Below are 23933 nucleotides of genomic sequence, written 5' to 3'. Positions count from 1 at the left end.
CCAGCATGTATGAGCACCTACTGGATGCATCCGTGAACAAGACAGGAGCACCAAACCACGGCCTCATGGAAGTTACATTCTAGTCAGGAGAGAAAACAAACGATTAAAAAGCGATGTGGTGCCAGGTGGCGGTGCCTGCTTTGCAGGAAACGTGTCTGCTTAAGAGGAGAGGGGAGGGTGCACCGTCAGTGTGCGTCCACCTCCGCGCGGTCAGGACGGCCTCTCTGAGACAGTGGACGTGAGCGGCGGCTCGGGGGAAGAGGGGCCCGGTGCCCGAGACACTGGCTGAAAGGCCCACGCCCCATGCTGGAGCTCCCGGCTCGGACTCCTACTCGGGCTCCTGACTCCAGCGTCCGCTAACACAGATCCGGGGGCTGCGGTGACGGCTCCAGTGGTGGGTTTCTGCCAGCTCCCACGTGGGAAACTGGATGGACTTCCCAGCTCCCAGCCCGGGCCCCTCAGCTGTGGCAGGCACTTGGAAGGCTCAGCCCATCTGTCTCTCCAGCTCCCTGCTTCTCAAATCAAAAATGTTTTAATTTAAAAACAATGGGCCTGGCTGCATTGGCACGGGCACTGGGGGTGGTGAGCCCAAGAGCCCACCTGCAGCTGGGGAGAAGGAGCAGGGGGCAAGCACTCAGACCCGTGGGGCTCCCACATCGGGGTGGGTGTGGCGGGAAGGCACCTGGAGACTTAAAATGCTCACCTGGGTCCTGCCCGGGAGCAGGTTTTGGCCCCAGTGCCGACCGACTGTGTTGTGCACCAGGTTCCATGGCACCCTGAGGCTGCGCCCCCGTTGGAAACAGGGTCTTTGCGAAGCCAGTAGGTGAGGTCACACCAGGATAGGGTGGGCCCTGAGCCCCATGACAGGTGTTCCTGTGAGGAGGGGACACAGGGAGACACCCCCTGGGAAGACGGCCACGGGCCAATGGAGGAAAAGGCTGGCACGATGCAGCCAGAAGCCACCAGGAGCCACCGGGGCTGGAGAGGAGCCAAGAAGGATTCCGCCCAGAGCCTTGGTTTTGGTCTCCCGGAGTCCCACTGTGCGGTCAGTGTTATGTGGACCTGGGTGTGAAGAACGCGAGGTTGAGGCTCAGGGGAGACCGAGACTCCCCCCACCAGCTCCCCGAGCCTGGCTTAGCCACCTGGACCCCTCTGGGGCCCATCTGCATGTTTGAATGGAGCTCTGAATTTAAATGGAGCTGTTATAGGTCTGGTGCTGTGGCACAGCAGGTTAACGCCCTGGTCTGAAGCGCTGGCATCCTATATGGGCGCCAGTTCGAGACCCTGTTGCTCCACTTCCAATCCAGCTCTCTGCTGTGGCCTGGGAAAGCAGTGGAGGATGGCCCAAGTCCTTGGGCCCCTGCACCCGCATGGGAGACCCAGAGGAAGCTCCTGGCTCCTGGCTTCGGATCGGCCCAGCTCTGGCCATTGCGGCTAATTTGGGAGTGAACCAGCAGATGGAAGACCTCTCTTTTCTCTCTCTCTCCCTCTCTCTCTGCCTCTCCTTCTCTCTCTGTGTAACTCTCACTTTCAAATAAATAAATAAATCTTTAAAAATAACTGGAGCTGTTGAAAGGGCTCACACAGATAAGGAAGGCCCATTCCGCGTCTTAAGCATTGGCCTCACACCCACCACTTCCGCTGCTTTTCCTGCCCCCAGTGTAGTGGTTTCTGTTTCCGCCCTCCTCTCTCTTGTCTCGCGTTTATGTGGGCTCTGCTTTCTAGCTTCTGACTTGTGTGTGGTTTATTTGTCTCCTTTGTGTCTTCTTCTAATGGAAATCACTGGGGCTATGAATTCACCACTGATTGCTACATTGGGCCACAAAGTAGTGTTGTCAAGATCACTGTTTTGTTAGGGGTAGGGGTAGGGGTAGGGGTAGGGGTAGGGCTAGGGCTAGGGGTTGGGGTAGGGGTAGGGTTAGGGTTAAGGTTAGGGATAGGGGTAGGGGTAGGGGTAGGGGTAGGGTTAGGGTTAAGGTTAGGGATAGGGGTAGGGGTAGGGTAGGGTTAGGGGTAGGGGTAGGGTAGGGGTAGGGTAGGGGTTGGGGTAGGGGTAGGGGTTGGGGGGGTAGGGGTAGGAGTAGGGTCAGTTATTCAACTGGAGCACCTGTTTTTTCTTTGACTCAAAATGTATTAAGGCCAGCACCGCAGCTCACTAGGCTAATCCTCCGCCTGCAGCGCCGGCACCCCAGGTTCTAGTCCCGGTCGGGGTACCAGATTCTGTCCCGGTTGCTCCTCTTCCAGTCCAGCTCTCTGCTGTGGCCCGGGAGTGCAGTGGAGGATGGCCCAGGTCCTTGGCCCGTGCACCCGCATGGGAGACCAGGAGGAAGCACCTGGCTCCTGGATTCAGATCAGCGTAGCACCAGCTGTAGCAGCCATTTGGGGGGTGAACCAATGGAAGGAAGACCTTTCTCTCTGTCTCTCTCTGTGTCTAACTCTGCCTGTCAAAATAAATAAATAAATAAATAAAGATGTATTGAGCACCTTGTGAGGGGTTCTTCTTGGCCTTAGGATTGCTACCCCTGTGTTGTTGCACCCTGGGAAGAGAAAGGACTCGTGTCCAGACGGCCTGTGTGGCCTAACTGAAGGCCGGTGACCACTGGCACTCATTGCATTATGGGTAGACACAAACTTTCCTAATATGTGGATTCTGGTTCCTCCCTCGGTTCCCTGCTTCTCGCATTTTGCCGCAGACAGCGGGGGAGCCAGGCTGCTCCTTCGCACGCTGCCTGGAGACCTAACTTGGAGTGATCACAGAACAGCACGCACGGTTCTCTGCCACAGACGACAGGGACCAGCCTCTCTCGCCGCCCAGCAGCCCCTCCTCCCTTCTGTCTGATTCCTCGTCAGAAGCTCCGTAAGGGGCCGGCGTTGTGGCACAGGGCAACACCAGCACCCCTGTGAGCACGGGCGGGCGGGGTCCTGGGGCTCCTGCCAAGGCTCCGGGAAGTCGTGGCCAAGCCTCGCGTGGAACCCTCAAGGCCGCCTGAGCACACGGCAGGGCCATCTGCCAGTAGCCAGGCGGGGGTCAGGACCAGGCCTGAGTGGGCTTGGGAGAGAACTGGATTTGAAGAGCCCTAGACCCAGGTGGGGGCTGCCCCAGGCAAGGTGTGGAAGCCGAAGCCAAGGACTCCCTGGCACCGCGGGAGGCTGCACGTTTGTCGGTGAGCAGGGTTTTGGGACACAGAGCTGAGTCAGATGGTGGGGGCTCACAGCCTGGTAGAGGAGGCTAACCCAGAAATGCAGGTACCTGACACCAGGATGGGGCGCGGCGCATGTGAGCAGCAGGCAAGTGACAGCCACGGTGTCGGGAGGAACCACGGCACAGCGGGCCCCGGCCCGCACGATGGCGAAAAGGCCGGTGTCCTAATTATCCCGCCACTCGGGCTGCCCTTTTCCTGGGAGCTTGCACGGGGTCGAAGCCTCAGAGGCGGGGGTGGGGTGAGCTGCTCAGGCTCCCAGTGGTGACCTTCACCCCTGAAGGGGGGCGGGGTGGGGCGGGGTGCCTGAAGATGCAGCTAGAACCAGCAGGTCAGGGCCCGTGTTGTGGCACATGTTGAAGCACGGATTCTGTTTCCGATGCAGCTCCCTGTGCTGCGCCGGGGAAAGCAGCGAGGACGGCCCAAGTGCTGGGGAGACCCAGGTGGAGCGCCAAGCTCCTGGCTTCCATCTGGCCCAGCCCCAGCAGTCCTGGACATTTTGGGGGTGAATCCACGGATTGAAGATGTCTCTCTCTCTCTCTCTCTCTCTGCCTGTGAAACAAAAAATAAATGAAAACATTTAAAAAAAAAAAAAAAGAACAAACGAGTGAGCAGGGAGGCCCCCTCTCCCCACCCGGCCCCTCCTGTCCAGGGCTGCCAATTAAGCCCGCCCAGGGCACGACCCCGCAGGACGATGCTGGCCCCAGCCCTCTCTGACAGTCTAGGGCTCCTGCCCAAAACCAGCACAGCCAGACCCAGCCAGAAAGTGCCCTTCCCCCGTGGGCAGCACCACAGCCCCCAGCCGAGGCCGCCGCCCACGCCCTCACCCCCTCTCGCCGGCCCTGTAAGGCAGGTGACCACGTAGTCCGCTGGCCGAACAGCAGCGGCTTTGATTTTTCTCGGCCACTGTGAATGCAAACTCTAAAATATCCCTCTCCGCACGACGATGTGGGCCAGCCGCCAGCAGGAGGCCGGCAGGGGAGGGGACGGTGCATCTGGGTTCTGGGGACCGGGTCGTTAGCTACATCCGGCCCGTGCTGTGTCAGGAGCTGCACCACGTCCCTGTTTGATCCTCACCCCAAGCTGGCGTCAGATTATCATCTCCATTTTCAACCCGAGGGCAACGCGCCTGGGCCTGAAAATAAGGACAATCATCCCTTCCGCACAGTGCTCGTGCGGGGGTCCTGCGGCCGCCTTCGGAGCGCGGAGCGGAATCGGCGCCGTGAGTGAACAGGAGGGTGCCACCAGCGAGCGGCCAGGAGCTGCGTCCCACCAGCGAGCGGCCAGGAGCTGCGTCCCACCAGCGAGCGGCCAGGAGCTGCGTCCACCAGCGAGCGGCCAGGAGCTGTGTCCCACCAGCGAGCGGCCAGGAGCTGTGTCCCACCAGCGAGCGGCCAGGAGCTGTGTCCCACCGGCGGGGAGGAGGCCATGGCTGCTGGGGCCGCAACTCCTTGTCTGGGAGCCCCAGCCTCCCTGTTGGACACTGGACACGACGTGTGTCCCTAGGACAGCGCAGGGTCCCAGGCTGGCTCCGCCTGTCACCTCCGGCTTCCAGCAGGAGGAGAACGCACAAAGGGGCACCGGCCAGCTGGAGCGGCCCCTGGAAGCTGCACTGCGACTCCTCCGGCGTCCTCTAGGCCTCAGCCACAGTGAGGGACGCACGTGTGGGGCAAAGGACAGGCCAGACGGCCCAGCCAGGGAGGGAGCGGAGGACGGCTGGTCTGTGTCCCCGGGGACACGAGTCCTCTCCGGGCTTCTCCGTGGCTCCCTGGGCCTCCCTCCTCCCTCTCTCTGCGTCCCCGCACCGGTCCAGGCCTGAGTGCGTATCTGATTGGCAAGCGTCCGCCCTGGCCGGATGTGCTGGGGCGGGCGGCTTCAGAGAGTGACCAGGCTTCAGGGCTCACGGGCGGCCGGTGGAGGCGCTGGCGCCACAGGCGGCCACCGTGGGCAGATGCACCTCCACCTCCCGCTCTGTGAAGTAGGAAAATCATGTCACTGTGCCTGGGTGCAGGAGCCCAGCCGTCACGCCTGTCAGCCCCCTCCTCTGTGGCCTCCAAGGACCCTCCCCATCCTGGACCCCTGAGCCATTCTGCCCTCTGGGGACTTGCTAGCTAGAAGAGGGTGCCGGGGTGGGGGCTGGGGGACTCGGGGGAGGGTCGTGAAGAGCTGTGGCCATCCTGGCTCTCAGGCCCAGCCCGCCTCACAGGACCCAGGGCAGTGATGTGGTGATGGCAGGGGAACCGCCGGGCAGGGGCAGGGAGGGGCTGTGGAAGCCGGGGTCTCCCAGGGCAGTGGGAGTGCGCGCGAGGGAGGGAGGGAGGGTCTGGCTGGAGGAGCCACTGGCCCGGGCTTTCTGCCACCATTGTTCCACTGCTCTGACTTCCGAAGGGCAGAGTTTTATCAACGGGCACCCCTTCCATGCACTCGGGCTGGAGCCCACGTCTGAGCTGACCCACTGCCGGGTTCCGCATGGACGCAGAGAAGTAGCACTTGGAGAAAGGCAGTCCCAGCCAGTCCTCCACGTCGCAGAGGACCCCCGAGCACTGAGCTCCGACAGGGGCAGCTTCCTCTCTGCCTGCGCCCAGACGGGGCCTCGCTCGCTGGGCCGGCCAGTCCCTTGCGCCCTGGGCAGCAGAGGGGGCACAGCATGAGGCTGCAGGCACCAGCAACAGGCAGCCTGGGCCCCTGGACGCAGCCGCAGCCATAGCATCGCTGTCCCTCTGCCCCTCGCTAGACCACAGGCTCCCTGGGGGGCCGAGGCCAAGGTCAGTCCCATTTCTAGGTCCTCCGTGGCATCCAGAACACCCTGTTTAATGAGCTTCTGCCTCCTGCATTGAGATGCAGGTTGCTGTGACCCCTGGGCGAGGCTGGGGGCCCCGACTTCTGCTCCCACTGGGGCCCTGTGAGCAGTGGCCCCCGAGTGCTGTGCTGGGTGTCCCTGGAGAGTGAGGACGCTGCCACCCGACCCGAAGCCACGGGCGCAGCCAGGATCTTCACGGGGCCCATGACCACGGTGGCACTGGACGAGCACTCAGGGAGCCACGCAGGTGGATCGCAGAGCTCGGGGCGGGAGGGGCCTGCAAAGTGCCCAGGCCGTGGACCTCACGGGGCTGGGAGGAGCCCCCGGCTTCCCTTTCTGGCTCCCCCACCTCAGATGTCCCCTCTGCCCCCCCCGCATGAATACAGGTACCAGGTCCCTCCTCGGAGCCCTCGGGCCGGATGTCTCAGGATCTTGAGTTGTCCAGCCACGGGAGGGTCGCGTGGTTGCATAACCCGCTGCCGGGGTGAGGGGCGGCTCTTCCTAATCAGAGTCGATATCTCCCCAGCGCCTGTGCACAGTCACGCTGAGGGATCGATCCGGACCACAAATAGCCTCGCGTCGGGTCACACGGGCTCCACGGCCAGGCTGAGCAACGCGTTCTGTGTCCCCCCCCCCCGCGCTGGGCCTGGGAGCCAGGATGAGCGCGGCTGCGGGGCTGAGCAGCGCCCGGCGGCCGGGGGGGGGGGGGGGGGCTCCCATTATCACCGCTGGATTTCCGGGCCGTCACAGGCAAGGCAGCGGTTTGCCGGAGCGTGGGCTCCTGCTGCACCCAGCGCTGCACAAGCCGGGTCGGGGAGGGAGAGTCCAGGTGCTCCGAAGTCGGAAGGTGTCCCGGGATCCCAGGCGGCCGCACCGCGCGTGCCCGGTCTCTTTCCAGGAGGCCTAACGGAGACCTGACTCTCCCGCTTTTCTCATCCTTGCCCCAGGGCAGACACTGCCATCCTAGGCACAGCTCCCGAGTCCCTGAGCCTCGGGTAGTGCGCGCGCACACACACACACGTACCAGGCACACGTGCCACCCCACATGCACACATGTGCACCCGCACCACACACACATGTACCGGGCACACGTGCACCACACACATGTGCACACATGTGCCCACACACATACCAGGCACAGGGCACCACACATACGTACCAGGTACAGCACACCACACACACGTGCACACATGTGCACCTGCACCACACACACACACCACCGCCCCTGCAGGTCCCTGGGGGCCTCCCTGGAGGAGGTGAGGGGAGTAAGACGCAGTGAAACCCGAGGAGCCCCTCACAGGGCGGGGCCGCTGGTGCTGCTAGCCCTCCCCTCACTCCTCAGTGAAGGCCTCATTCATGCCCCCAGCGGTACCACCCGCCCGCCAGGGCCTCCCGGCACGAGCCGGCTGGCGGGTGCAAGCTGGCCCGCGTCTCCGAGCACAGCGGGCTGCTGCCCTTGCTTGTGGAGGAGGCTCCCAAACAGAACAAAGGAGGCTTTCTGAATGTGAGGCTGCTCGCTCCCCATGAGCGGGGCACCCCGGGCGCTCCCCTCCCCTCCCCTCCCCTCCCGATGAGCGGGGCACCCCGGGCGCTCCCCTCCCCTCCCCTCCCCTCCCGATGAGCGGGGTACCCCAGGCGCTCCCCTCCCCTCCCCTCCCGATGAGCGGGGCACCCCGGGCGCTCCCCTCCCCTCCCCTCCCGATGAGCGGGGCACCCCGGGCGCTCCCCTCCCCTCCCGATGAGCGGGGTACCCTGGGCGCTCCCCTCCCCTCCCGATGAGCGGGGTACCCTGGGTGCTCCCCTCCCCTCCCGATGAGCGGGGTACCCTGGGTGCTCCCCTCCCCTCCCGATGAGCGGGGTACCCTGGGTGCTCCCCTCCCCTCCTGATGAGCGGGGTACCCTGGGCACTCCCCTCCCCTCCCGATGAGCAGGGCACCCTGGGTGCTCATTGCTCCCCTTCTGATGAGTGGAGTACCCTGGGGGCTCACTGCTCCCCTCCCCTCCTGATGAGGGGGGCACCCTGGGTGCTCACTGTTCCCCTCCCGATGAGCGGGGCACCCTGGGTGCTCACTGTTCCCCTCCCGATGAGGGGGGCACCCTGGGTGCTCCCCTCCCCTCCCCTCCCGATGAGCAGGGTACCCCGGGTGCTCCCCCCTCCCGATGAGCAGGGTATTCTGGATGCTTGCTGCTCCCCTCCCAATGAGTGGGGCACCCCGGGCGCTCCTCTCCCCTCCCCTCCCAATGAACGGGGTACCCTGGGTGCTCCCCTCCCCTCCTGATGAGCAAGGTATTCTGGGTGCTCACTGCTCCCCTCCTGATGAGCAGGGTACCCTGGGTGCTGCCCTCCCCTCCTGATGAGCGGGGCACCCTGGGTGCTCACTCTTCCCCTTCTGATGAGTGGGGCACCCTGGGTGCTCACTGTTCCCCTCCTGATGAGGGGGGCACCCTGGGTGCTCACTGTTCCCCTCCTGATGAGCGGGGTACCCTGGGTGCTCACTCTTCCCCTTCTGATGAGTGGGGCACCCTGGGTGCTCCCCCCTCCTGATGAGCAGGGTACCCTGGGTGCTCCCCTCCCCTTCCAATGAGTGGGACACCCTGGGCTCTCACTTGGGACTCTGACAGCCCCAGGGGACCCAAGAACTCCCACCTGGGGCCCTGCCCGGCTTCCTGCTGAGCTGTGGCTTCCTCCAGCCGGTCTCCCTCCCACACAATCCCCTGCTCCAGCTCCAGCTCCAGTTTGCCTGGAGGTTACAGATCTTGCCAGAACCCGGAACCTGGAGACAGCATCTCCTCCCCCCTCCCGCCCCCCTGGCGGCACACAGGATTCTCAGGCAGTCCAGGAGGCAGAGACAAGGCCGCGCTTCCTCCAGCAGCCCCGACTCCTGCCCCTGGCTGGCTTTCTGGGGTGGCGCCCCCCCACAGATTAGCTGGAGAGTTGCCCTCGATCTGGCTTTGGGAGTCCTGGGCTAAGCCAGGCAGTGGCTCCTCTTACTCCCTCCCATGCATGTCTATGAGGGTCCCTCAAAACCCTCACGGAGGGGATGGGAGTTTGGCCCATTGGTTAGGAAGCCGGCATCTCATTTCAGGGTGCTGGGTTCAAGTCCGGGCTCTGCTCCCGACTCCAGCTTCCAGCTACTGTGCGTCCTGGAGGCAGCAGCGATGGCTCAGGTACTTGGGTCCCTGCCAGCCACAGGGGCTCCCAGCCTCTCGCCCCAGCCTTGACCCAGCCCTGGCTCGTCTTGGGCATCTGGGGAGAGAATTGGCAGATGGCAGCTGTCTCTGTCCATGTCTCCCCCGTCTCTGTCTATGTGTGTGTGTCTCTTGCTTCTCAAATATTTTTAAAAAATATTTATCTATTTGAGAGGCAGCGTGATAGAGAGAACGAGGGTCTTCTATCCACTGGTTCACTCCCCAGCGCCTGAAACAGCCGGGCTGAGCCAGGCCAAGCCAGGAGCCAGGAACTCCATCCTGGTCTCCACTTGGGTACACCCAGACTGCTGTCCGCTGTCTTACCAGACACATAAGCAGGAAGCTGCATTGGAAGCAGGGTGGTGAGGGCTGGACCAGCACTCCAGTACAGCAGCTTAACCTGCCCGGCCACAACATTGGCCCCTAAATCATTTCTTAAAGTTGATAGAAAATAGAGATTAAGGGCCAGAGCTGTGGCATAGCAGGTAAAGCCGCCGCCTGCAGTGCCGGCATCCCATATGGGCACCGGTTTGAGTCCCGGCTGCTCCTCTTCCAATCCAGCTCTCTGCTGTGGCCTGGGAAAGCAGTGGAAGATGGCCCAAGTCCTTGGGCCCCTGCACCCGCATGGGAGACCCTGAGGAAGCTCCTGGCTCCTGACTTTGGATCGGCACAGCTCCAGCCATTGCGGCCAATCAGGGAGTGAACCAGCAGATGGAAGACCTCTCTCTCTCTCTGTCTCTCCTTCTCTCTCTGTGTAACTCTGACCTTCGAATATATAAATAAATCTTTAAAAGAAAATAGAAGTAAAAGATAAGTTTATTTTTATGCCAAAAAGTTTCAAAATTGATCCATACGAGGGCTCTTCAAAAAATACCCGTGGAAATGTACGTTATGAAAAAACTGTGCCTGAATTTCCAAAAAAAATTATTTTGTTTATGTGTTGATTTTTGTTTTATTTGGAAAGCAGAGAGACAGACGGGGCAAACCTTCCATCCGCTGGTTCGCTCCCCAGATGCCCACAACAGCCAGGGCTGGGCCAGGCTGGAGCCAGGAGCCAGGAGCTGCACTGGGGTCTCCCACGTGGACACCACCTGCTGCTTCCCAGGTGTCCGTTAGCAGGCAGCCGGGGTCAGGGCTGGAGCCCCGGTCACTCCGGATGGGATGCAGGTGTCCAAGCGGCATAACTTTGTTCCAATGCCTGCCCCTCAATACTTGCTGCACCAGCATACACTGGTCTTAAATCAACTTTCTACAAACTTCCTGGAGCCGCCTCCCCACGAGAATAAGGAATGAGCCAGCCCCCCGCGGCTGCCTCTCAGGGTCCTGCCCTCCAGTCGGGGGCACCTGCTGGTCGGGGGGACACAGGCCACTCCCACTCTGACACCCACTGCCCCCACAGCCTCACTGTCACGGAACACTCAGGGTTCAGCGATGGTTGATGATGGCACAGGACACAGGCTAGATCCAGTCACGGGAAGAGGTGCCCAAGAAAAGCCCAGAAGGTTCCAAACGCAGAGCTGCCCTTGGCCTCTCCCAGTGGAGCCTCACTGCCTTCCTGGCCTTGGCATTGGGGCCTCCGTGGTCAACCGCCCACCTGCCTGGCCTGGGTCTCCTGCTGACCCGGATTGTGGTATAGCCATGGCTCCTGGGTGAACAGAGGCATGTGTACCAAGCAGGACAACCCAAGCCCAGAGGTGGCTTCCCCAGGGCTGAGGGCAGAGGCCAGAATCCATTTTTGAGCTACATTCATTTCTTCCCTGTACCCAACCAGGACGCCTGCACCAGTGTGTGCTTGCTGCCCCTCGGTCCTGGGGCCTGTGAAAGCTTCCAGAAGTTTCCAGGAACTGCAGCCACATGCCAAGGTGCTGTCCAGAGGCTTCCCCTAATGCCTGTCTCTCTGGCCAGCCCTGGTGGATCTGCTGCCCTCACCGGCACCGGGCGTCCAGCCTGGCCCCAGCCAGCCGCATGGTGGCAGAATCATGGGAGACCTGCCTGGGCTGTAGTGCCTGGCCGTCCCTGGCACAGCGGCAATCCCTGGGCCATCCTGGCACCCAAAGCCACTTTCTCTAGAACTCCTGGGCCCCGTATGACCCCCTGCAGCTCAGCTGGTGGCTTTGTGGGGTTTGGGAGCAGAAGGCAGGGGCCGAGGCTTACAGAGTCTGGGTACCGGGCTGGCCTCCCAGAGTCTCAAACTGGCAAAATCGAGAGGAACAAGCATGCGTTTCTTTTTTCTTTAAGATTTATTTATTTATTTATTTGAAAGTAAGAGTTACACAGAGACAGAGAGTCAGAGAAAGAGAGAAAGAGGTTTTTTATCCGCTGGTTCACTCCCCAGATGGCCACAACGGCTGGAGCTGCGCCGATCCCAAGCCAGGAGCCAGGAGCTTCTTCCAGGTCTCCCATGTGTGTGCAGGGGCCCAAGGACTTGAGCCATCTTTCACTGCTTTCCCAGGCCACAGCAGAGAGCTGGATCAGAAGTGGAGTAGCCGGATCTCGAACCGGTGCCCATATGGGATGCCAGCACTGCAGGCAGCGGCTTTACCCACTGCACCACAGCACCGGCCCCAAGTGTACGTTTCAACCCTGTCTCCGCGTGTGGCAGGGGGCAGCTGTCACCACCTGCGGCTTCACACCTGCGCCTTGGCTGCTCCGTGCTGGACACAGAGCCTGGCCGAGGTGAGCAGGTCAAGGAGTCCTTCCCACAAGACTCTTGCAGACCCTTCTCTCGGGACTTGAGGGAAACTGAGGCAGGGACTCCCCAGTTTGTGTCCCAGAGGGCTGAGCCCTCTGCCCCTGCCTCAGGCCCAAAGCCGGTGCACTGACCGCCACTGTGGTGACCAGGAGGACACCTGCTGTCTCCCGAGAGAGTGACCGCAGCTCACCAGTGCTGGACCCACCTCCATCACCCCTCCTCAGCTTGCGGCTGAGCCCGGCATTGCCCTCCCCGCTGCTGTATCCTGCACCCTGCCCCCCACCTCTGCCGCAGGCTGGGCTCCTGAGCCCAGAGGCCAACGGGGCAGATGCCGTCCCTGGCTTCTGGGCACCCATGAGGGGTGGGTGGCGGCTGGAGCTGGGAAGCTCAGTCTCCTGGCGGAACACGAGGTCAGTGGGCGACTGCACAGGGGCCCAGAGAGGGACAACAGCAGCTGCACTGCGCTGTGGGCAGGACCCGGACCGGGCGGGGGGACCTCAGGAGGGTGGTGGAGATGCCGCGTGTCCTCCCAAGTGGGCCAGCGAGAGCAGCTTCCCACCGTGAGACCAGGGACCCCGGGCATCCCTCCCCCTGCCAGGCCTGGGCCCGGGTTCCTTGCTCAGCAGGTGCAGGGGTGAGGGCTGGCCCCTGATGGGGTGCACATTGGCCTCATCTGGAATCAGGGGTGGGGTGCCCATTTGGGGTCTCGGAAGGTGTGGATATGGGGGGGTCACCAGGCCATCAGGGCTGAGGTACCAGTGTCTCGGGCAGCCCAGGGGGTGGCGTGGGGTAGAGGACAGATGGCTGTCAGTGGGTCCCAGTCTCTTCCTCCCCCAACACCAGGAGGCCTCCCAGCACTGGCAGCACTTCTCTGCCAGCCCCCACCCTCCTGCCGGCAGCTGGCCTCCCGGGCCCCACATTCTGGTGGGGGGATGCCCCCGCCCTCGTCCCCTGCCATCCCTGCTGCCTGTCAGGTCGCCCTCAGCTCCAGTATCCTTTCCCCGAGTGACCTAAGTCACAGGCCTGCCCGAGCCTCCTGACCCCATCCTGAGCCTGTCACCAGGGCCCTCGCCCTACAGCACACAGGGCAAGCCCGCCGTCCCCACACCTGGCACCCCGAAGCCTCACCACTCTGCGCTTGCACCTGCTGGCCAAGCCCACCAGCTGTGTGCCCACCTCCGTCCCCACAGCTCCAACACCACGCTGGCACACGGCTTCTGCCCCTGGCTCCCCCCAACCCCATATCGCACCTGATTTCTACTGCTCCCCACGCCCCCAGCTCGTGGGCACCTGCAGGGCCCGGCCCCCCAGCCCCTTCCACAGGGCTCTGCGCTCTCAGTCCCCTGCAGCGCCTGGCTCCGAGTAATTGCTCAGTAAATATTAAGCGAAGGAATTAATGAATGAGGCCCTAATGAAAAGCTAAAAGCAGACTGCCCCTCCCGGGGCCTGACCCACTTTCCAGCCTCACCAGCTGCTCCGGGAAGCAGCGCGGATTCTGCCACCCCACTGGGGCCTCGTTGAGCCTCTTATCGGGGCCGCTTCAGGCAGCGCTGGAGCCCCCTGGACCCGGGCTCAGGGGTCGCAGCATCAGGCTGGGGGTGGTCCCCCTGCTCTGGGGTCAGTCTGCCCATCCCCAGCACCAAGCCCCACCCATCTGGCCCCGTCCAGCCGGTTTCCTTGGCTGTACAGTGGGGTCACTGGCTTGGGAGGGCCAACTAGGCAGGGGGGGTCAGCACCCAGTGCTGTAGAGGGTGACACCATGGACACTGGGACCTGTCAGGCCGCAACGTGGCGTGGGGCAGCAGGGAGCAGGTGCGACCCCGTGCCGCCGGTCAGCCCACTAGCAAAAAAGCTGGCTCCCACCACTCAGGGGTACAGGCCTTCTAAGTCTGCAGGCGGGGCACAGTGCGCGGTGCCTGGGCCTGGCCCCCGGCCATGGTCTGCACCCCGTGGGCTACGGGAGACCCCCAGGATGCAGGGGGCCTTTGTTCTCAGAGTCACCACGTGCTTCGGGCCGCTTGTTTTGAAAAGGAGGCACTTGGAGACTTGAAGTCAAAACAATGGCTTTGGGCCGGTACTGCAGATCACTAGGCTAATCCTCCACCTTGTGGTGCCGGCACACCGGGTTCTAGTCCTGGTCGGGGCGCCGGATTCTGTCTCAGTTGCTCCTCTTCCAGGCCAGTTCTCCGCTGTGGCCCGGGAGGGCAGTGGAGGATGGCCCACGTGCTTGGGCCCTGCACCCCATAGGAGACCAGGATAAGTACCTGGCTCCTGCCATTGGATCAGCGCGGTGCGTCGGCCACGGTGCGCCGGCCGTGGTGGCCATTGGAGGGTGAACCAACGGCAAAGGAAGACCTTTCTCCCTGTCTCTCTCTCACTGTCCACTCTGCCTGTCAAAAAAAAAAAAAAAAAAAAAACACAATGGCTTTGTCTAGTCGGTTCTGCAAAGTGCACCGTTTGCTAAGTAGCTGATGGATTCCTCGCGGGCGGGCGCGCTCAGGTGGAGCTGCCTGCTGGGATGGCGGGAGCCCCTCATCCCTCGGGGGTACAGGCACAGTGGGATGACCGGGGCGTGGGGGTGGGGTAAGGGACTGTGGGCAGAGCACAAATTCTGGCTGAGCACTGGCTACAGCCTCCACTAGGCCCCGGGGCGCTGGCCCTGTCTTCCGCCTCTCAGCCAGCGCAGAGGACACGTGTCCTGGCGCCCAGTGTGCCCACAGCACGTGGAACCTGGACACAGGCAGATCTCGGTCCCAATCCCTGCTAACCTCCTTTGGGTGCCGGAAGCTGACTCTGCGGCAAGGGTTGGGGTGCAGGAGGTTTGCTGGGGGGAGGGATTCCGGGGAAGCCCGTGAGGCAGTGGGCCAGGTTGGGGGCGAGGCCAAGGGGCTCAGGAGCTGGTGACCCCTGCAGCTACTGGGGGCTCAGCCTGGTGGGAACCCCCGAGCACGGCACAGAGAGAGCCGTGCTGTGCACAGCCGGTCAGGCCATGCCTGCACGCTGCACGTCCAGGGGCAGCATGGGGGCAACGTGGACGGTGGGTGCCACGAGCAAGGGCTGCCCGCCACAGACACGCCGGGCGCTGTGCTTCCTCCCCGGGAGCTGGCACAGAGCACAGGTGTGAGAGCCGGGCGTTCTCCGTCCTGAGCGAGAACAGGAAGCGGCTGCCACATGTTCAGTGTGTGGCCATCGCACAGGCTGGCTTCAGGATGCACCAGCACAGGCCAGCCCTCGAGGTGCCTGGCGTCAGCCTGTGGGTGGCCGAGTGGCCAGGAGGCCCCACCCAAGCCCAGGGACCAGAGGCAAGGCCGGTGCAGAGCCCCATATGCCCGCCGGGGTCTGCTTTTCATTCCCTTAGCAACCCCACAGTGTCAAGGTCAGACCCATTTTACGGTCCGGTGTAGCCCGAGGCTGACCTGGGCTGAGGGGTGGCCTGCGTGGTCACTCACGCTCTCTGGGTCCAGAGCTGGACATGCCAGCTCTACAGATGCGCACCCCTCCGCTCACACCCCCGCCCTCCCCGCCCAGCCCCAGCCCCCACCTCCATTACGTGGGACCCTCTGCTCTGACTCCACTCAGTGAGTTCCCTCCTGGGTCCCCCACCCCGAGGGATGCGGACCCTGGGACCCAGCAATGACAGGTGGGCAGCAAGGCCTCAGGGGGCCCAGGACAGGAACCGGAGCCAGTGGGTCCTTGGGACGGAGGAGAGACACAGTGTCCACCTACCATGTGTGCGTCAGGCCCGAGGCCACTCCCTGGGAGGGCGGAGCCCAGCTGCCCTCACAGGGCGTGGCCTGCAGAGCTGCACCCCAGTGGCCCCAGGACCCACCCTCCAGCCTGCTGTCAGCCAGGGGATGGTTCTCCAGGGCAGGCCGGCAGGGGCCTAGAGCCGGGACGGACGTGTCGGGGGGCGTCTGGGCACCCACAGAGCTGCCATCTGCCCCTCTGCTGGGAGCCGGCGGCCAGGCCGGGATGAGGAGGGCGGGGGCGCGGGCGGCTGGGCTGGCGCATCCTGGAAGCCAGAGCAGGGGACGCTGGGCCACCGCCGGCCTCGGGCCGGGCACGTGGAGGAGGAGTCGGGGAGGCGGGCGGGCGACTCGCATCCAGTTTTGTTTCATTTTGGGAACGCGCAGAACAAAGAGTTCGCAGCTGTGCGCCCGCCCGGGCTCTGTCCCCCTGGCTTCACCTCTTTCCCTTTTCAGTGAGAGACAGAAACACCACAAATAACACTGAAGGCCCCGCGCACCCTGCGGCAGGGTGGGGGCACTCCAGGACCCACGCGTTTCCTGCCCCCACCTCCAGGACCTTCCGCTCCTGTGGCCGACGCGGGCAGCTGGTGAGTCCTCCCCCGCGTGGAGGAGTCGCCATCTGGGGAAGGGGTGCAGGGGTTCGCCAAGGGCTTCCCCGGCCTTGGTGGCCCAGGCAGCTCCTGCGTGTGCCAGGGCGGCCCTCGGTTCGAGACGCGGCCCTGAAGGGGGAGGGGCTCCGTCTCTCCTGTGGGTCTCTGACAGGGGAGGCGACCTTTCTCTAGGGACACCCACACTGTGCTCAGGGTTCCATAACAGACATTGGGAGCATACGCCCCGTTGCTACCCTGCCCCCTCCTCATGGCCCTGGGCGCCTTCCCTCCGCCTGTCTTCCTACATCTCTGCAGGGAGTTTTAGCCTTCAAGTCACCTCGTGGCCTAGGGAACTTCCTGTCCACTCCACGTGGCATCACATGTCCACCCCACGTAGCATCACATGTCCACTCCACGAGGCACAAAGGAGGAATGCAAGCGGAGGCCTTGCCCGGCTATCCTGAAAAATCAAGACAAGGACTCCACTTCCAGCAAAAGCAGTAACAGGGACCAGACTCACCCCCAACATTAAGCTTTGCACTCACGCACGCACACACACACGCACATGCATGCACACACATGTACACGCACGTGCACATGCGTGAAACAGTGGTTCTCAGACATTGTGTCAAAGGCAGCCCAGGGGAGTGAGCCCCAAGAGAAAGTGACAAGCTGTGGTTGCCCTGGAGGGTGCCCAGGCCACGTCCCGGAGAAGGGAGACCCACACAGAACACGGCAGTGGCCCTGAGCCGGAACAGAGGTCTCGGGACTCCTGTAAGGCGCGGCGTGGGACACCAGAGGAGAGAGCGCCCCAGGGAGAGCGGCCGGGGTCTGCAGAGGGTCCTCCTGCCGGCTTCGGGGAAGTGCCGGTCTGGCCCATGTGTCGGGAACTGGCCGGCTGAGCGAAGAGCCATCGTCAGGGGAGAGGCACAGCGGTCCCCTGAGCCCACAGACACGGACAAGGCCCCTCGCGCAGCAGCAGAGCGGGAGACCTCGCAGTGACGGGGCTGGCGTCCTCAGGAGGGCTCGGATTCGCCCTGGGCGAGAGGCTGACCCAGACCTGCCCACAAAGCACAGACCAAGCCTTGAAGGAACCAGACAGCCGCCAAGGCACCTTACAGCGTCTCAGAACAAAGCCAGGAAAAACTCCAGCCACCCGGCACGGGGGAATCACAGTGCATGCGGCTAAACTCCGCAGGCAGCCGGGAAGGGAGGAAATACGAGCAGTAGGAAGAAGAAAGGGGCCCGCGCTGTGGTGTAGTGGGTAAAGCCGCCGCCTGCGATGTTCGAGTCCCGGATGCTCCTCTTCCGATCCAGCTCTCTGCTGTGGCCTGGGAAAGCAGCAGAAGATGGCCCGAGTCCTTGGGCCCCTGCACCCATGTGGGAGACCTGGAGGAAGCTCCTGGCTCCTGGCTTTTCCGGATCAGCCCAGCTCTGGATGCTGCAGCATCTGGGGAGTGAACCAGCGGATGGAGGATCTCTCTTTCTCTCTCTCTCTCTCTCTCTCTCTCTCCCCGTCTTTCTCTCTCTCTCATCTTCTCCTCTCTCTATAAATGCTGTGTTTCAAATAATTTTTTTTTAAAGTAAGGGAAAAAAAATCCTAGAAAAAAGGACGTCGAGCCACATTATAATGAAACTGCTGAAAGTCAACCCGGCCAGGGTGAAGCGATCGCGGTGTCCGGAGAAACCAAGATGAGAGTGACAGCGACGTAGTCCTGGAAACACTCCAAGCCAAAAGAAAACCGAGCAGGAGCTCCGTTGAAAGAAATATGCTCATCACGCCGTGGCTCGGCCGCCTTGCACGTGCCTCCATAACGGTTCCCGCGCTGGTCATGGTGGGGGGGGCCCTTTAAGAGGTGGAGCCAGTGAGGGGATGGGTCAGGGGAGGAGCGTGTCCTCAGAGAGAGCTCTCAGGGCCCTGGCGACCTCAGGATAGGGCACCCCACCGTGAGGCCACACCCCAAGGGAAGGGACATGGCTGGGGGGGGGGGGGCTCTCCAGACCCAGGGCTGTGCTTTGAGCCCCTCAGACCGTGAGCTGAACACGTCTCTTCTCTTCACACAAGCCCCAGGCTCGAACACAACCTAAAATCTACCGCCCAGAGGAAAACATCTTACAAACACGGTGGTGAAATAAGGGCATTTTATACCCTTTAAACCAGAGAGATGTGATTTTTAAAGTAATGCTTTATTCACTTATTTGAGAGGTAGAGTTATAGACAAAGAGAGGGAGAGACAGAGAGAAGGATCTTCCATCCGCTGGTTCACTCCCCAAATGGCTGCAGCGGCCGGAGCTGGGCCGATCCAAAGCCAGGACCAGGAGCTTCTTCCAGGTCTCCCACACGGGTGCAGGGTTCCAGGAACTTGGGCCATCTTCTACTGCTTGCCCAGGCCATCAGCAGGCAGCTGGACTGGAAGAGGAGTAAGTCGGGACTTGAACCGGTGTCCCTATGGGATGCCGGCACCACAGGCGGACGTTAGCCTAGTGTGCCACAGTGCCAGCCCCAGCAAGATGCGATTTTTTTCCAAGGTTCCTAGAAAAAAAAGAGACAATGTATGTCGAATAAATAAACGATTTTTACAAAGGAAGAATTCATCACCAGCAGATCAACTGGAAAACGATCCCAGGAGTGAGAAGCCAGGCTCGGGGAGGAGGGGAGAAGGGCTCCGTTCGCCTGCACACGGGCGAATGTAAGAGGCTCTTCCAGGCGCTCCCTCGTCACGGGAAAGGAGTGACCCCGTCCGCACGTACGTAGCAGTAAACGTGCAGCAAAGGAGCCCAGCGGCCAGGGCAGGGGATGGAAGCCGGCGCGGTGAGTTTGCGAAGACACAAGCCGACGTGCAGGAGAAGGTGGCTCGGGAAGACATGTGCGCCAGCCGCACAGCCAACACCCACCAAGCAGGCCTGACAGCACACGCACTCGGGGAAGCGCACTGCTCAGCCGACACAAGGCAGAAATGGAGTTGTAGGTATCACGCGGTTAAAGAAGAGAGACGCAGAAAGGAATTAGGGACAGATGGGCCAAACAGAAAACAAGCATTACGATAATCGATTTAAACTCAATTGCGTGAATGACCATACGAATACAGATTGCCCGCACTCACCCGTTAGCAAGCAGAGATCCTGAGGACGGATGAGGAAATCAAGACGGAGCTGCAGCGTGGACGAGAAGTGCACTATCTATTCATGAGCTCCACTCCGCGTGTGACGGCACGGGAAGACAAATAGCAAACTCCGCAGGGACACGCTGTGTCGCATGCATCAGAAGCCAGTTAGAGGCGGCGCTCACAGCACACGGAGTAGACTGAGAGGACGGACCACGGCCAGGGAGAAGGAGGGCAGCGCGCGATGATGAAGAGCTCAATCCTTGGGAGTTCATAGCAACCTTAAATATTTATGCACCCAATAACAGGGCTTCAACACACACGAGGCCACGCTGCCAGCACTGCACAGGGAGATAAACAAATCCAAATGATGGCTGCAGAGCGCGACGCTGCTCTCTCTCCGCAGCTGACGGAAGCAGACAGAAAATCAGTCAGGACGTCGAAGATCCAAACAGCACTGTCAGTGAACTTGGCATTTACAGAACCCGCCGCCCGACCGTGGGATACACACGCGCCTCAAATGAGCAGGAAGCATTAAGCGAGATGAGAGATACGCGGCTCATCAACGAGTCTCATTAAATGTCAAAGCACCGAAATCCCGCATAGCACATTATCTGATCACAAAGCAGTTCAGCCAGAAGACTGTGGGACATCTGGATCCACAGCAGTGCTCCTGGGTCACCCACGGGTCAGAGAAGCCACAGTGGAAGCGGAAAACGCAGCGAGACGCACGCACGCAGCTTATGGGATGAAGTGACGGCGCTCCACGCTCCGCTGCCCACACGTGTTCAGGAACTTGCCGAAGACCTCGCGTGCGGGGATTCCAAAAACATCCTGCACCAAAAGCAACTGATCTTTCAAGTCTGCTCTGCCTCCCGTGAAGGTTTTGAAGTGTGTTGTATCTTTTAAAGAAGAAAGGGCTCAAGTCAATAACCTCTGTTGTCACCCTAAGGAACTGGAAAACAGGGGTCGGCGCGGTGGCGTGCCAAGTTAAGCTGCTGTCTGCTGCGCTGGCGTCCCATATGAGTGTCGGTTCGAATCCTGCTGCTCCACTTCCGATCCAGCTCCCTGCTGTGGCCTGGGAAAGCAGTGGAAGATGGCCAAGTGCTTGGGCCCCTGCACCACGTGGGAGACCTGGAAGAAGCTCCTGGCTCCTGGCTTTGGATCAGCCCAGCTCTGGCCGCTGTGGCCATTTGGGGAGTGAACCAGTGGATGGAAATGCGCTCTCTCTCTCTCTCTCTCTCAACTACATAAAAAATAAATCTTTAAAAAAAAGAAACTGGAAAATATTTGAACAGATACTTCAGTGAGGTGGATTGTTAACATCATCAGTAAAAAGAATTAAAATCGTGATGCAACATTACCACACACCACTGGAAAGGCTAAAGTCAGAGAGACTGACCGGGGCCAGCGTGTGGTGTGGCAGGTTCAGCCACCACTTGCGATACTGCCCTCCGTAGTGGAGTACCTGTGAGTGCCGGCTGCTCCACTCGGATCCAGCTCCCTGCTGATGCACTGGAAGGCAGTGGACAACGGCCCAAGTGCTTGGATCCCTGTCACTCAAGTGCAATATGCGGACGGAGTTCCAGGCTCCAGCCCTGGATGTTGTAGACATTTGGGGAGTGAGCCAGTGGATGGGAAATCTCTGTGTGTGAGTGTGTGTGTGTGTCTCAGTGTCTCCCGCTCTCTGTGTCACTCCGCCCTTCAAATATATAATTAAATAAATCTAAAACAAAATAAAGATGGACACACCCCAGAAGGACCTCTCAGGATGAGGAGAAGCCATATAGAGACCCAGATTCCAGAGGGCGTGGACAGGGTGACGTGACCGGAGCCACGCGTGGCTGGGGAAGGGCTCTGCCTGGGAGGAACCCAGGAACCCAACCGCCCTGGCAGCCAAGGCCCAGCCCAGCCCGGCCAAGGCCAAGGCCAAGGCCAAGGCAGGGGCTTCTCAGAAGCCTGGGCCGAGGGTCTTCGTTTGACACCTGCTGGTGTCAGCAGGCGACCGTGCGCACAGTGAGGCCATTCCCTGCCCCAGGCTCCCCATGGCCAGCACACCCAGGCCCGTGGAGGAGGGCCACGGGTGGTGCTCCCACTGGGCAGGAACCTGCACCGTGCCCCCGCACCTGGGGCTACCCGCGGCCCTGAGGAAGGAGAGCCAGGGTCTTCACCAAGATGTCCCAGGGTGGGGAGAGGAGATGAAGACACCACGGCTCCCTTGGCCAGGCGCGTGGCTCTCGTGGCAGGGCCCCCTGACCTGGCCGCCCCTGCCCGGGAAGCAGCTTGAGGGCCAAGGTCAGCTTTGATACCCATTTGCCGAGAATGGTTCTCCTGCTCGCAGACTCTAGGCCCCCACCAGAGCGCCGGCCCAGCTCCAGCCTGGTGGGAAGGCCTGGCACAGGGCAGAGCCCCAGGGAGCCTGCTCCCCCGGGGGCGGGCAGGGCTGGGCTAAAGCGGGGTCAGAGGCCGGGGAACAGATCCCATGGGAGCATCGGGCTAGAAGCCTGGGCCTGGCCGGGAACGGCTGGGGCGGAGCCCCCGAGAGGCAGGGTTGGGGGCTCTGTTGGAGGCTTTACCACACAGCAATGACCCCTGTTTCCCCACCTGTGAGATGGGGACCCTTTCCACCTTTTTCGTCTTAGTTGAGACGACAATCGGGCTCGGGCGGCAGGATGGGGCCGGGGTGGCTGTCGCCGGCTGAGCTGCTGCACACCTACACCGGGAGGTGACTCCCCGGCCACTGAACTGCCAGTCCTTGCAGTTGCCCTGGCTGGAAGCCGGGCCTCACAGCGCCCCCTCCCCGTCCACTCTCCCATGAGCTCTGCAGACCACTCTCGCCACACGGGGCTGCCTCCTGCCCCCTGTCCCTGGATGGGTTTCGCCATACACACACACACAGCAGTAAGAGCACACAGAAAGGAACAGGGAGGGAGCCTGAGACAGCAGCCAGACTGGCCAGCAGGGTCCAGCGGGGCGGGGCCTGCAGGGCACCAGGGCGGGGTGTTCACGTTCACCCCTTCTGGGTCCCCACCTGAAACCCCCCTCCGCCAGGAAGCCTGCCTGGATGCCACTGGGGCTCAGACCCCACTGCACTGGCTACAGAGGCCCTTCTGGACTGGCCTATTCTGCAAGGCCCCTCTCAGAGACGCCTGGAGCCGGGTCCTGCACGCAGCCAGGTTTCAATGGGGGAGGCCACCTGACCAGGTGGAGCAGGTGCGCAGATCCCTGCGAAGTGGCCTTCTTCAAGACTTCACTTCTCTGAGCCGCAGTTTCACAACCTGTGCGAGGCGCCCGCTGCAGGGAACGGCCGCGACCCCAGCCAGTGCGCTCGGAGTCCCCGCCTTCCCACCCTGGGCGGGCTAAGGGGAAGGGAGAAGAAAGGGCTTGGAGGCTGGGGACCGGAAGGGGCGCAGTGCTGGCAAAGGGTCTTCTGGGAGCCCCGGGCAGCCCCCCCCCCACCTCCCCAGCCATCTGCAGCTCCGGCAGCAGCGGAGCCAGGGCGGTGGCGAACATTCAGGCTCCATCTGAGCGTGGCCAGTGTGGGAAGGGACCGCACGCAGCTCAGGAGGAGGAAGTGTGTGTGGGCAGAGCCCCCACGCGCAGCCACGGCACCCACCTCACCTCGCCTCTGGCCGTGGTCTGAGCCGCGCCCGCATACGAGAGGCCGGGAGCTGCTCTGCTCCTGGTGGGAACCAGGACCGCTCCCCCCCCCCCCAGCAGGAGCCCCTCCCACCTGAGACAGGCACCAAGGCCTGGCAGAGCTGCCCCCCAGTAGCCGCCTCCTGTGTGGTCCGGGAGACGTCCGTCCTCTGCCCGCCCTGTCCTGGCCACCCCCCTCTCCGTGTGTCCCCCCGGGGTGAAGCTGGGGCCTCAGCGGGAGGAGCAAGGGGACTCTGGGTTTCGCCAAAGGGCTGCTTCCTGGAACGGCCTTTGCATTGTTCTCTGCTAGCCCCTTGCTGCCAAGGCCTCTCCTCAGCACCGCCACGCGCCTCAGTGTACCAACCCACTCCCCAGTCACACAAAGGAGCAGGAATTGCCAGGAACATTGCAAGAGAAAGGCGGGCGGGAGGCGGCAGCAGGCCACGGTGTGGGCACGCACCCCGCCGCCTCGCACACTGTAAAGCGGCTAAAACGGCCAACGTTACGTAACCACTTTTTCCCACAATAACCAAGTGAAAAGACACAGAGATGCACCGGCAGCCTTCTCCCGCGTGCTGGGATGCAACAGACACTCGTGTGAGTGACCTCTCCTGAGCTCCCAGGCCGTCCAGCTGGTGCACCGGGCTCTGATGGCCTCGCCCGCAGGACCGATGCTGGCCCCCAAGCAGGCACCGGCGGCTGCTGGCAATCAGAGTCGCCCTGCACAGGTGTCCCAGGGAGCAAAGAGCCTGGCTCCCAAGTGCACCCACATCCAGAGCCAGGACTGGGCCAGCCTTGGGCTCTGCTAGGGTGGGAGTGTGTGTACGTGTGTGTGTGGGGGGGGGGGGCGCCCCAGCTGCTTCCCCATCCCCACACCAACACTGACCCTCCTGAGGTCGCCTGGGAAGAGGGGAGCCCCTCCCCCATCACCTGGCTACCCTGGCCAGGTGGGCGGGGTCGGGCAGGTGAG

This window comes from Oryctolagus cuniculus, chromosome 20 (assembly GCF_964237555.1).
Source record: "Oryctolagus cuniculus chromosome 20, mOryCun1.1, whole genome shotgun sequence".
Lineage (NCBI taxonomy): Eukaryota > Metazoa > Chordata > Mammalia > Lagomorpha > Leporidae > Oryctolagus > Oryctolagus cuniculus.
The sequence above is the reverse complement of the archived record's forward strand: the minus strand, read 5'-3'. Positions refer to the sequence as shown.